The sequence below is a fragment of the Eurosta solidaginis genome, chromosome 4 (assembly GCF_040869045.1).
Source record: "Eurosta solidaginis isolate ZX-2024a chromosome 4, ASM4086904v1, whole genome shotgun sequence".
Taxonomy (NCBI): Eukaryota; Metazoa; Arthropoda; class Insecta; order Diptera; family Tephritidae; genus Eurosta; species Eurosta solidaginis.
In genome coordinates, this window is record NC_090322.1 from 257,796,758 (window position 1) to 257,809,557 (window position 12,800).

The following is a 12,800-nucleotide window of genomic DNA, read 5'->3' on the forward strand; positions in this document are numbered from 1 at the left end:
TTTATAAAATTTTGATATTGCTTTGCCCGGGAGTTGAACCCAGGGCATACGGTGTGATAGGCGGAGCACGCTACCATCACACCGCGGTGGCCGCCAAGTAATACCATGCATATAATTTATTAGAGTACACCGGTAATTGGTACACTTCCCGGAAAAATATCGTTGGTACTAACCTAGGCAAAGGGCAAATTTCAGGAAAATCGAACAGTGAATTGAATTTGACCAAATAGATCGGTCCCTGGTCCGTCCACTTCACTTCACGATTTATTACAATAGATCAGACCTTGGTCCACTTTCCGCAAAGTAAGGACCATACCAAATTTCAAATAAATTGCTCTCAAAACTGTTATATCTGCAAAAATAAAATTTCGTTCAGGAAAGATGAGTATTTTTGACTGGTCTCTTAAGGTGCGACTTTAGTATAGTAACTGTTTTAAAAAAATTGAAAATATTAAAACATACTTTCTGAAGTGGTATTCTGAACTGAGTCGATGTTTGAAGGTTATGACTCCGATTATTGCCAGTAAGTTAAAAGAGACCTGGTTTTGTAAAGAGAGTTCTCGGTACACTGTTATGTTATGCAACACATGGTTGTTGTTGTTGTAGCAGTGCTTCGCCCCATCCAACGGCTTCTAAAAGCGGACTGGAACCCCAGTGCAACACAGGGTGCTATAATTTTGCTTACAAACCTGTGGTTGGAAATTTTAAAATAACAATAACCGGTTTTGGAAAGCTCAGGAACCTTGCAAATGTTACTAGCTATGCACCTTTTATCCAAATTTCTAAGAAAATTTTCAGTGTCACCCGAAGTTAGACTTCCCTACTTGTATTTATAGTTTCACGTGCCATATTTTCTTGTGTAAAAGAAATAAAATCTTGAGTAGAAGCAAACCTGAGAAGGACATATACTCTTACATGTGAGATTTAACCTAATAGCTATTAGCGTTTGCATGTTTGACACACGTATACATTCATATATAGTTACATATGAATATTCAGCACCATATATACCCCCACTTAATCTCTCAAGTGACTCACTTGAGTAGCTTAAGCTGATGCTGATGCGTTGCTGAGGGACCGATAAGCACATAAAAACGAGCTAAATATAGAATACAGCTTTTATGATCAAATTTCAAGCACGCATGCGAATTATGTGTATTTTATGTGTTGAAAAATTTTTAAATTTGCGAAGCATTCAAATAATCGTTTCATATTAAAATATAAAAAGATATATCCTCTTTTTCAGCTGCTAAAATAAAATTTTGCATTTGCAAGAGCTGCTCTAGGTAATAAATATCGCTTTCAAAGCTGTTTGGTAATGTTAATAAATCATTTTCATTGCATTCAAGCTATGATTTGTCTTGAAGCTGCTGCATAAATGCTGTAGTTATAGATAATTTTTCATACATACTTTCCCTGTTACTCGTGAACACACTAAAGAGGAAAAATTTTTCGGAAGGAAGGAAACTGTGCTTAAATGCAAGGGGAATAGAATGGAAATCAAATGTGGCTGAACTTATACAATAACACTGCGCTTTGCATTCACTGTATTCGTTAAGCTAATTTTGAATTTCATCCGAGTGAAATGGTTTTGCTTTATTTGTTGAGAACCCTTGGTGTGTATTCAAAATAAAATAAAGAGCGTATTTTTTAAATTGAAAAATTTTATGAAGATAGCTGAGTTGTCTTGAAAAGTTATTTCGAAATTTTATTCATTTCATCAATTTCCTGAGCGCAGGGACAGTGAAATAAATTATAGTTGAATTTTTTTCTTTGTCATATCTCAATGATATTTTGTCTCACAAAAAATGGCGTTTGAAGCTTCAAGTTATGATACCAATTTTGTTATTGAATAAAATGTGTATAATTTGTTATTCGTGCAACAAAAACTTCACCTTTATATTAACACAGGTAGATTTTCCACCCAAAATTGTATTTGCATATGGCTAAAACAGATTGCGACATTGCAATTTACCCATGGAAGTTTACTTGCAATTTTGCATAAAATGTTTTCTTACAAAGCGCTAAAAGTAAATTGTTTGTTTTACGAATCAAAAAAATTATGACCAAAAAGTCCGAGAGGTTTTCATATCAGTCTCAGGCAATCGGTTCTAGAAAAGTAAACGGTTCCAAAAACAGCAACTGATTCTAAAAAATATCCACATTCAAAAGGTTTAAATGTTCCAAATGGTATACATGAAACTTTCTAAACCGTACCGAAAAAATAAATCCTTCTATAACTGCAGCCGCTTCCAAAGTGGGACTAAAATCATGTAGCAGAAACTGATTCTGTGAAAACAAATATGTTCCAGTTCTAAAAACATTGTTGGTTGTACGGTCAGCGGTTTAAGGAAATCAACTAGTTTAATGAAAATAAATGGTTATAAAAAAAAAGACGTCATATCATTGATAAGTGGATTCAACAATTAAATAAAAATAAATGTAACACGCAGTAAGCTCCGAAGAGATTTTAGGCCGAACTTCTCTTCCAATTTGCGTCGTACTCCTACGGGTCCTACTTATTTTATGCTAACTCCGTCCGGCATCTGCAAAGCAGGCGAGTTTTTACTGAAATTGCCAAATGCGTAATATCTGACTGTTTAAGATGTGTATCATAAAGAGAACAGATACAAGGCACCATTGAAAAAAATTGATTGGAAATATTCACACAAAGTTCAACGGTTGTTTCTATTCATATTAGGAAGCTATTACAACTATACAGAGATGACAAAACCTGGTTTTATGGGAGATCTAAACTGTCATTAAGGTAAATTTAGCTTAAGTTTAAGTTTAACTCTTAGGCTTAGTTTATGTTTTGGTTTTGGTTTTTGTTTTAGTTTTAATTTAACTTTAAGTTTTCGGTTTAGCTAAAGTTGTAGTTTTAGTTTTAGTTTTAGATATAGTTTCGGTCTTAATTTTAGTTTTAGTTTTAGGTTTAGTTTTAGTGTTAGTTTTAGTTTTAGTTTCAGTTTTAGTTTTAGTTTTAAATTTAGTTTTAGTTTTAGTTTTAGCTTTAGTTTTAGTTTTAGTGTTAGTTATAGTTTTAGTTTTAGTTTCAGTTTCAGTTTCAGTTTCAGTTTTAGTTTTAGTTTTTGTTTTAGTTTTAGTTTCAGTTTTAGTTTTAGTTTAAGTTTTAGTTTTAGTGTTAGTTTTAGTTTTAGTTTCAGTTTCAGTTTTAGTTTTAGTTTTAGTTTTAGTTATAGCTTTAGCTTTAGTTTTAGTTTTAGTTTTAGGATTAATTTTAGTTTTGGTTTAGGTTTTGGTTTTAGTTTTCGTTTTTTTCTTTTAGTTTATCTAAGTTTAAGTTTTAGTTTTAGTTTAAGATTTAGTTTTATCTTTAGTATTAGTTTTAGCTTTATGGTTTAAGTTTAAGTTTAGATTTTGTTTTTGTTTTTTTTTCTAGTTTAAATTTTAGTTTCAGTTTAAGCTAAAGCTTTAGTTTTAGTTTCAGTTTAAGTTTAAGTTTCAGTTTTAGTTTTAGCTAAAGCTTTAGTTTTAGTTGAAGTTTTAGCTTTATATTTACTTTGAGATTTAGTTTTGGTTTTAGTTTTTATTTTATGTGTATGCATTTTTGTATATTATTTTAGCAGCTTCCGGGATAGAAAAGATATATTCTTCATTCAGAAGAATCAATGTAGAAGGATATATACAAATATAGTGAGGAAAGAATGTAGCAACCTTATCTTCTTCTAGCTATGTACGTTCCAGCTTCTGCTTGCCTTGTTCTCTTTTTAATTCACTTTTGCTGTCACTTTGCTTGCGGTATGTCTTGATGGATTGCTTATAAGAAGAAAAGTGTATAATACAACAAAATCTAACAAAGTAGAAGATGCAAATAAAATGTTATTAAATAGTTTAATTAAACCCACAAACCAACTCTTCAATTAACCTAATCTATTTAATTTTTGATACATGTACATACATTTTTGGTTAGTCAATCGGTTAATTTAGTTTTGGCTAAAATTTTTTAAAACTAAACGAATATTAAATTTTATTAATCATATGAATGATATGCTGTGCAATTGATTACTGAAATACAATACCTTACAGCAAATAACCCAAATAACTAAATAAATAAAAAATCACGAAACAAAAATTCCATAAGATAATTACCCTACAGTAAAAAAAACTTGCAAGCATTTTTGTTGAAGATTTTTATTCAGCAATAAATCTTTAAGTGCAAGTATTTTTCAACATTATCAAGCTGTGTTGTGCTATTAGTGCCACTAAGCGCTTAACGCTTTATTTGTGCACGTAGCTACTTCCGTTGGCGCTAGTGGATTTTCATTTGACTGAGCAAAGTTCATGTTTTAACGTGAAGACATAGCTACATACATATATATATACATATTGACTACATGTGGTGGTATATTTTGCGGTGCATAGTCCATAACAGATTGAACAAATTAATATGTTACTTAGTTCACTGCGTTACGTTTACCTGAAGACATATATATTTATTTTCCCTTACATATATATGCGAGAGTGTTTACTTATACTTGTAGTGTACATGTGAAAGCAAATAAAACTACAATTAAAGAAAGTCAAGTATTTAGAAGTAGGATTGTCCTTCGAAAACTTATGTTCTGCCGGTAACTAACCATTTACCCCTTTAGCTTGTTTGTAAATAAAATTAATACCTGAAAGTATGTACATAACTACGTGTACATATGCATGTTTATATGTAATGCGATATGTCGCGTGGATGCCGATGAGCACTTGAATTAATGGAAAAATCCGTCGCTAAGCCATTTCTTAATTTTGCTATTTCCATTTTTCTTCTCTTCAACGCTACTTTCACCAGTTTAATGTTTTGTTTTTCTCACCGTTCAAATGTACTTATATCGATACTAAGTTCTGATATATATGCCAGAAGACGCAATATATTTTGGTCTGTGTTTAGTTATTTAGTTGTTTTAATATGTATGTGTGTTTATGTTTCACTAGGATTTATTTTCAATTTTGTTCTCTATTTTGTAATTTAATGCCAAGATCAATATGCCGTGCGGACTACATGTTTGGTTTCTTCAACTAATTTTGAGATAGCAAATTTTTGCAAAAGCTGCTGGGATACTTTCGAAACGCCAAACCGACAGAGGCTTATGTCTCACTGAGCAGTCGATTTTTATTAAAAATATTATACAGCTTAATGAAAAAAGAATATTGAAGAATAAATCTTGTAAGCTATCATATATAAATATTTTTGTTTATATTAAAGCTCGCGGTAGTAATGAACATTTCCCGTCCTAAACAAGTAAGGACGATACTGTCTTTCGTTATGCCTCATAAATTTCATACGTTTCTGATGAAATTTGAAAAATGCATAAAACCTGAACCAGCTGAATGGGACTATTATATATATATGTATTGTAACGAATTTACTTGCAAATCCTCTTATTTGCCCTTCTGCTAAGTTCGAATCACTAAACTGTTGAATAAATAACTTCAATATTGAATAATGGAAAAATGGCCTTTATTAAAGTACTTCACAATAACACTTATACTTTGCAACTAGATGGCGTAATAACCAAACTGATTGATAGCTCAAATGAAACTCTACTATTGTCCGCCAGATTGCGTGCTTAATCAATAACTGCTTGATAGCTCAACTCAAACTGAATTCCAGCGCCTCTACATTTGCTGCCTTTATACTCTCTGATTTCAACGTTCGCATCTTCTAGGCGCTTCCAGAATCTACTAGTTGCCATTAGCTCTCAAACTTCTCAGCCGTAACTACAATTGCATGATTTTATAGCTTTTTTTCATTGCATACTTTCAGAAGTATCTCAGATATATGCATGTGTTTGTGCGTTGATTCTCCGCTGCTCGTATACGTACATGGTACGTATGTGTAGACGCAATTATTGTTTCGTTTATGTAGATAAATAATGATTGAATTATTGATGTGAATTCGCGTCACTGCTTAGCATCAGCTTAGAGATAGCAGCACGCCTCAGTTTTGCTAATATCCGTAACACTGCCCTCCACCTAAGTCTGATCATCCCAAGCAGACAAATCTCCCGATCAAAACGCCGCTAGCATCTCCAGATGTAACACTCTTCTCCTCCGTGCTTTCCCAGTGGTTTGTAAGCGGCAGATGGTGTCACTGATCTTCTTCACAACTTTGTACGGGCCTTCCCACCTGCACCGAATCTTGGATGGAACACCTTTCCGCCGGTAAGGATTGTATAACAGTACCAAATCTCCTTCTAAGAAACCTTCCGAGTTTTTGTTCTCATTGTAACTGCGTTTCATCTTACTCGTATCGACATTTCGGATATTCGTGCCTCTTGTGCTTCAATCTTCGATGTTATACGGTTCTCCTGCGATTCCATCTGTGATGACATATACGTTTTCTGTTCTTCCAGTTGAGTTTCCATCTTGGATGTAATTTGTGTCGACATTTCTGAAATACGCGTCTCTTGTGCTTCCATCTTGGATGTTAAACGTGTCTCCTCCGATTCCAGCTGAGATTCCACTATCGATGTTTGAGCAGATATTGCGGCCAATATCATGTTCAAGTCTGTGCTCATACCTGTCTGCGATGTTTCGTTTTTCTCTTCAGTTTTTGTTGTCTCGTCGACATCAAGATGAAAGACATACTCTTCCGCGTTAAGTTTTTCTGCTTCCATTGCCTATCGTAGTCGTGCTTGAAGTTCGAGTTTAATGCCGGCTGTATTCAATCCACGGCTCTCCAACTCCTTCTTCAGTTGCTGGATCTTCAACTCACTGAACTTTGCCATGGAATCTGGAATTTATTCAACATTTCCTCTTCTGACAACAATTGTAACGAATTTACTTGCAAATCCTCTTGTTTGCCCTTCTGCTAAGTTCGAATCCCTAAACTGTTGAATAAGTAACTCCAATTTTGAATAATGGAAAAATGGCCTTTATTAAAGTACTTCACAATAACACTTATACTTTGCTACTAGCTGGCGTAATAACCAAACTGATTGATAGCTAAAATGAAACTCTACTATTGCTCGCCAGATTGCGTGCTTAATCAATAACTGCTTGATAGCTCAACTCAAACTGAATTGCAGCGCCCCTACATTTGCTGCCTTTTATACTCTCTGATTTCAACGTTCGCATCTTCTAGGCGCTTCCAGAATCTACTAGTTGCCATTAGCTCCCAAACTTCTCAGCTGTAACTACAATTGCACGATTTTATAGCTTTTTTTCATTGCATACTTTCAGGAGTATCTCAGATATATGCATGTGTTTGTGCATTGACTCTCCGCTGCTCGTATACGTACATGGTACGTATGTGTAGACGCAATTATTGTTTCGTTTATATAGATACATAATGATTGAATTATTGATGTGAATTCGAGTCACTGCTTAGCATCGGCTTAGAGATAGCAGCACGCCTCAGTTTTGCTAATATTTGTAACAATATATATATATATATATATATATATATATGTATATGTTATATATTGACCTACCATACATTAACGTATTCCATTTTTCTAAATTTCAAGCTTGTAGCTGTTCAAATGAGCAAGAATTTCTTATTGTTAAAATCAAGAAGGAATTACGAAAGGCGCCTTCTCTGAATATTCGATTGTATGGTATATATGGGGTATTCCATCCCATTTCGACCAATTTTGAACCCGACCCCTTTAGAATTGGCTGAAAGTTTTTCTTCTTCTTCTAGCTTACGAAATACGTATTTCAGAATTTTTTCAAATTTTTTCATCCAACTCAAAAAAAATTATGAATTAAAAAAAAAACCGTTTTTGTTTTCAAAATGCTATAACTTTTTCAAAAATTGACCGTTTGGGATCTTTTTTTTAAATTTATTTTTAAATGTACTTTTCGGAAAAAATACAAAAAAAATTTTAAATTTTTTTTTTTAGTTTTTCAGTTTTTCGAGATTTTTCGAATTTCGCCATTTTTTTTTCTCATAAAAAAGTTCAATCAACTCTGCAATCATCCCCACTAATCCCGGAGTGGGCCGGTTTTTTTTATATGTTTTTTTTTAATTGAAAAAAAAAAAAATCTCAAAAATAAAAATTTTTTTTATCAATTTTATTTATATAACAAAAAAATGTAAGAAAAAGAATTTTAAGTATTCTTTTCTGTGTATATATTATGGTAGCTACGATTAAAATAACCAGGATTAATGACTGACACAGTAAAACTGTAAGTTTTCTGTCTATTTTCCATAATATATAAAGAAAAGAATACTTAAAAATCATTTTTTTTACATTTTTATTGTTATATAAATAAAATTGATAAAAAAAAAATTTTTATTTTTGAAAATTTTGTTTTCAATTAAATAAAAAAAATATAAAAAAAAAATCGGCCCACTCCGGGATTAGTGGGGATGATTGTAGAATTGATTGAAATTTTTTATGAGAAGAAAAGAATGGCGAAATTCGAAAAATCTCGAAAAACTGAAAAATTAAAAAAAAACTTTAAAATTTATTTTGTATTTTTTCCGAAAAGTACATTTAAAAACAAATTTAAAAAAAAGATCCCAAACGGTCAATTTTTGAAAAAGTTATAGCATTTTGAAAACAAAAACGGTTTTTTTTTAATTCATAATTTTTTTTGAGTTGGATGAAAAAATTTGAAAAAATTCTGAAAAACGTCTTTCGTAAGCCAAAAAAAGAAGAAAAACTTTCAGCCAATTCTAAAGGCATCAGGTTCAAAATTGGTCGAAATGGGATGGAATACCACATATATTTTCAAGGAATGCCTTGCATGTAATCATCTGGTGAATGTTCAAGCTTCTACCTATTTAAATCAGGGAAAAACGGTGAAAATCCTCCTATACGAAGAAGCGGTTGTATGAGAGATACATATATGCTGTAGTTCAATGGACCGCCAAAATATAGCAGGTCAACAAATTTCCTCAAGATATCTCAAATACTGAGGTGCTGCGTTCAAACAGACGTAAGGACAGGCGGAAGTGGATTCAAAACTCATCTCATCATCCTAATAATTTCGGTCTATTTATCGGTGGGTCTACCTATTTGTGTTGTTGTTGTTTTAACGATAAAGACAGTCACCGAAAGTTTTGGGGAGTGTTATAGATGTTGTCCATTGCCGGATATAGATCCCATACGTGTCAGTAATAAGCGCCATTAAGATACTAGTTCGACCATCTCGGGAACGATTAATATGACCACATTTAACTTTATAAGCCATCCCACTCCCTGATTCCGTGAGGAACTTGTGGTAGAGCCTCGTCTGCTAAATATGTGTATGAAACATTCAAATTTGTAATACGATTCCCTCACTTAGGGGAGGTTGACAATCGGTTGCGGAAGCTTTGAAGCTATAAAGCTTTGTGTTGCGCTTATCCAACCTTTCTCCTTTGAGTACATACAATTTTCGATTACGGACCAAACTACCATTTCATTTTTACGAAACTTAAAAAAGGCGTGATTACAAAGTGTCGGCTTTAGAACATGCAGCTGTATGTCTAGAAAACGAATGTGTTAAGTTAGGTAAAGCTGACCTTAGGTTTGAAGTTGAACCATAACAGTGGTAACTTTAACTGAAATAAATGGTTTCAAGATTTTTAAGAAGAGCTTCATCAGTTTCTAATAGGTAATAATCCATATTGACAAGTATTTGTTTTATTATCGACGAAAAATTATTATTAACGAAAAATTATTGTCGAGTTATCGGCTTGCTATAGACGGATTGCAGATGCGACCTTGATTTTGCTTTGAAGTTTAATCGGTATCTGCTTTATAATACACATAACACACAGATGAAACGTCCATATCAAGCAGATAACACGTCGATAGCAAATTGGTAAATCGATAGCTGTTTAGTATCAAATTGATAATTTTTTTGTTAAAAAATCGATAACTTTTTGACAACGAATTGATAACTTTTCTTAAAAAAATCCGTAATTTTTGATATTATAGCGACACATTTTCGATAAATAATCAATAGTTTTCCGACAAATATTCAACAACTTTTCGAAAACATATCGAACAATTTTTGAAAAAAAGTAAACACTTTTGATTGCAAATTAATAAGTAGTCGATAATTTTTCAATAATAAATCAATAACTTTTTGTTAGCAAACCATTAACTCGTCAATAAAAAAATCTGTAACTCATTTTTTTAGGAATAGCAAATTTATAAGATTTAATGAACAATTCGATAACTCGTCTTTGAGTCGTTGATAAGATCCTCACGTATACCAAACTCGTCGAATAGAAATGGATAGCATGGTCGTTCGATAACAAATTGGGGCTAGCTTCGGTTTCGATTTCTAAGGGAAAAAGTTTTTTCTTCTCCTCTCTTTTCCGTTCCGTTCCGTAATTTTCCCTTTCTTAACTTTTTTCTTTTCCCTTTATTCTGATTTGTCCCATACCGTGAGAATATTTGTTCAAAAAAGGCGATTATTCACAGTCCGATCACTAAAAAAACGTTTTCATTCCGTTTCAAAAATGAGTCAACTATTCCTTGGCACTTCAAAAATACTCAAAACAAACATTTGCGAGCTTTTATTTATTAATAGATATGTTTGATTTTTATATAAAATTATAAACACTTACTCTTAATTAGGTTATAGGCATTATGAAAGCTTTTAAATCGCATCAAGAAAAGGCAAATGAACCTGCAATGTGAAGGTAAAACCCTGCCCACACCTTGGCAATTACTCTGAACCAACGTAATGTATTTTGAAGCCGCCCATCTATTAGAAAATAGATATTTGCCCTACCTTTGCGTTTGCTCCAATTAAATATATTAAAAACACAAATCAATAATTCAACTGACACAGCTACACGGTGCTGCTGCCGCTGTTGCCTTCGCTGCCCCACTACAACCGCAATGCCAGCAAAGGTTTTTTGAAAATTTTATGAAATGAATTTGTGCTGCTGTAGAGAGCGCAGAGTTAAGATATACCGATATATATAATTGGTCATGTGTATGTTTGTACGCGTATAGTTGGGAGTATATACATTTGTGTGAGAGCTCAGCAAGTGCTCTGTTAAGGTAGAAGTACTGACACTGGCATTAAAATGAGTGGCAGTTTCATCTGCATGAAAAAAATTATTCAAAGAATTAAAGACAAAAATTATTAAAAACAAGTAAAGGTGTCTAAGTTCGGGTGTAACCGAACATTATATACGCAGCGTTAGCTTCAATTGCACATTTCATTTCAGATAAATTACTTGTCTACGTAACACGTGGCACCGCCCATTCAAAAAAAAAAAAATGTCTCCCCATTTCCTCTTACAATAAAACTTGATAAGTGAAATATCATTGATTCAAAACTATTTTTTGCTAAGTTATATCTTATTATTCTAGTCTACGACCCTTTTAAACTTGTTTTATATATAAGTTGCCGTGGTCTTTAACCAATCCCGTCCATTTTTACTAGAAATATTTTCTATTATAGGGAAAATTTGTGTACCCAATTTTATTACGATCCGTTAATTTTTTTTCGAGTTTTGACTCCCGAAACATAGAAAATTGCTTAGTGCCACACCCATTTTCAAAAATTTTAGTGCTTTCCAATTTAATGTTATAATTCAATTTAAAAAGTAAAATTCTATTGATACAAAGCTCTTTTTCGCTTATTATTTTCGTCTACGACCCTCGTGAACATTTTTTATTTAAAAGTGGGCGTGGTCTTTAACCGATCTCCCCCTAGTGTTCGAAATATTTACGAGTGTGAATATGTCGAGTATAACATTACAAGCGCAGATATATTAAAGATCTCCTCAATCATATCTGACAAAGTTTTTAATTTCATGTGTGTCTATAGATTACATTCGGTTTCTGCACAGACATTTTTAGAGGAGTTTTTAACTCTTTTTTGTAGCGAGAATTCAGGCAATTTCATTATTTTAGGTGACTTTAATTTGGATATCCTCAGACCGAGTGATACAACTGATAACTACCTAACGCTTATGGTTAATCATGGTTTAACATCGTTCTTAAATGTATCTACTCGTAGTGTATCTGGAAGCTGCATCGACCATGTTTTTGGTCGCAGCAGCTGTAGTACTTTTAATAATATTTCCGGCAAAAACCTTGATAGGCTTTCGTGGCTTTATGTACAATTGGCTGAAATCATATTTATCAGGAAGAGTGCAGAAAGTAAAGGTTGGCAATTGTTTAAGCAATTCTGTGACAACTACCTTAGGAGTACCCCAAGGGTCTGTTCTAGGTCCAATACTGTTTCTTATTTATTCCAATTCTTTATTTTTGCCGTTCTATGGAAAGGTTACCGCTTTTGCAGATGACCTTGCTATAGCTTATAGTTCATCGAACTATTTGGATTTGGTAGCAGGCGTCAACTTCGATGCTCATTTGTTGAGAGTGTGGTTTGCTAAACACAAACTGATCGTCAGCAATAAAACTAAACTGATGTATTTTAATTTACATCCAAGAACCTCACCTGATATTGCCATCATATTCCACGCTACTGTCTGCAGACGTTTCTCCCTTTGCAATATGTCGTGCTCTGGTGCATCGTTTAATCATGAAACAAATTGTAGCGATAAGTGTTTCCCAATTGAAAGAGTTGATACCTACCAATATCTGGGTGTTTCTGTGGACCAATCCTTAAGTTGGTCAACACATATTTCTCCCCTGAAGGCATACATGCGATCTACTGTGCGCTATTTTTATAGTCTAAGGAATATATGTTCAAACGCAATTTTAAGACGCTTTATTACGCTTTGATTCACTCTAAGCTTCAATATGGCATATGCTGCTGGAATGGTGCGTCTTACAGTAAAATCCAGCAACTTCTTACTATTCAAAAATGTGTCATAAGGAAAATATGTAATGTGAACCGTTTCTACCAGAGCATGG

General features: G+C 33.1%; 2 protein-coding genes across 2 annotated transcripts in view; both read left to right on the forward strand.

Moving 5' to 3' along the window:
* LOC137251369 (uncharacterized) overlaps window positions 1-12,800 on the forward strand; it is a 156,090-nt gene that overhangs the window by 101,785 nt on the left and 41,505 nt on the right. The window lies entirely within an intron of this gene.
* The window catches only part of LOC137248823 (uncharacterized), a 370,286-nt gene that overhangs the window by 52,245 nt on the left and 305,241 nt on the right, over window positions 1-12,800 (forward strand). The gene's annotated exons all lie outside the window — the stretch shown is intronic.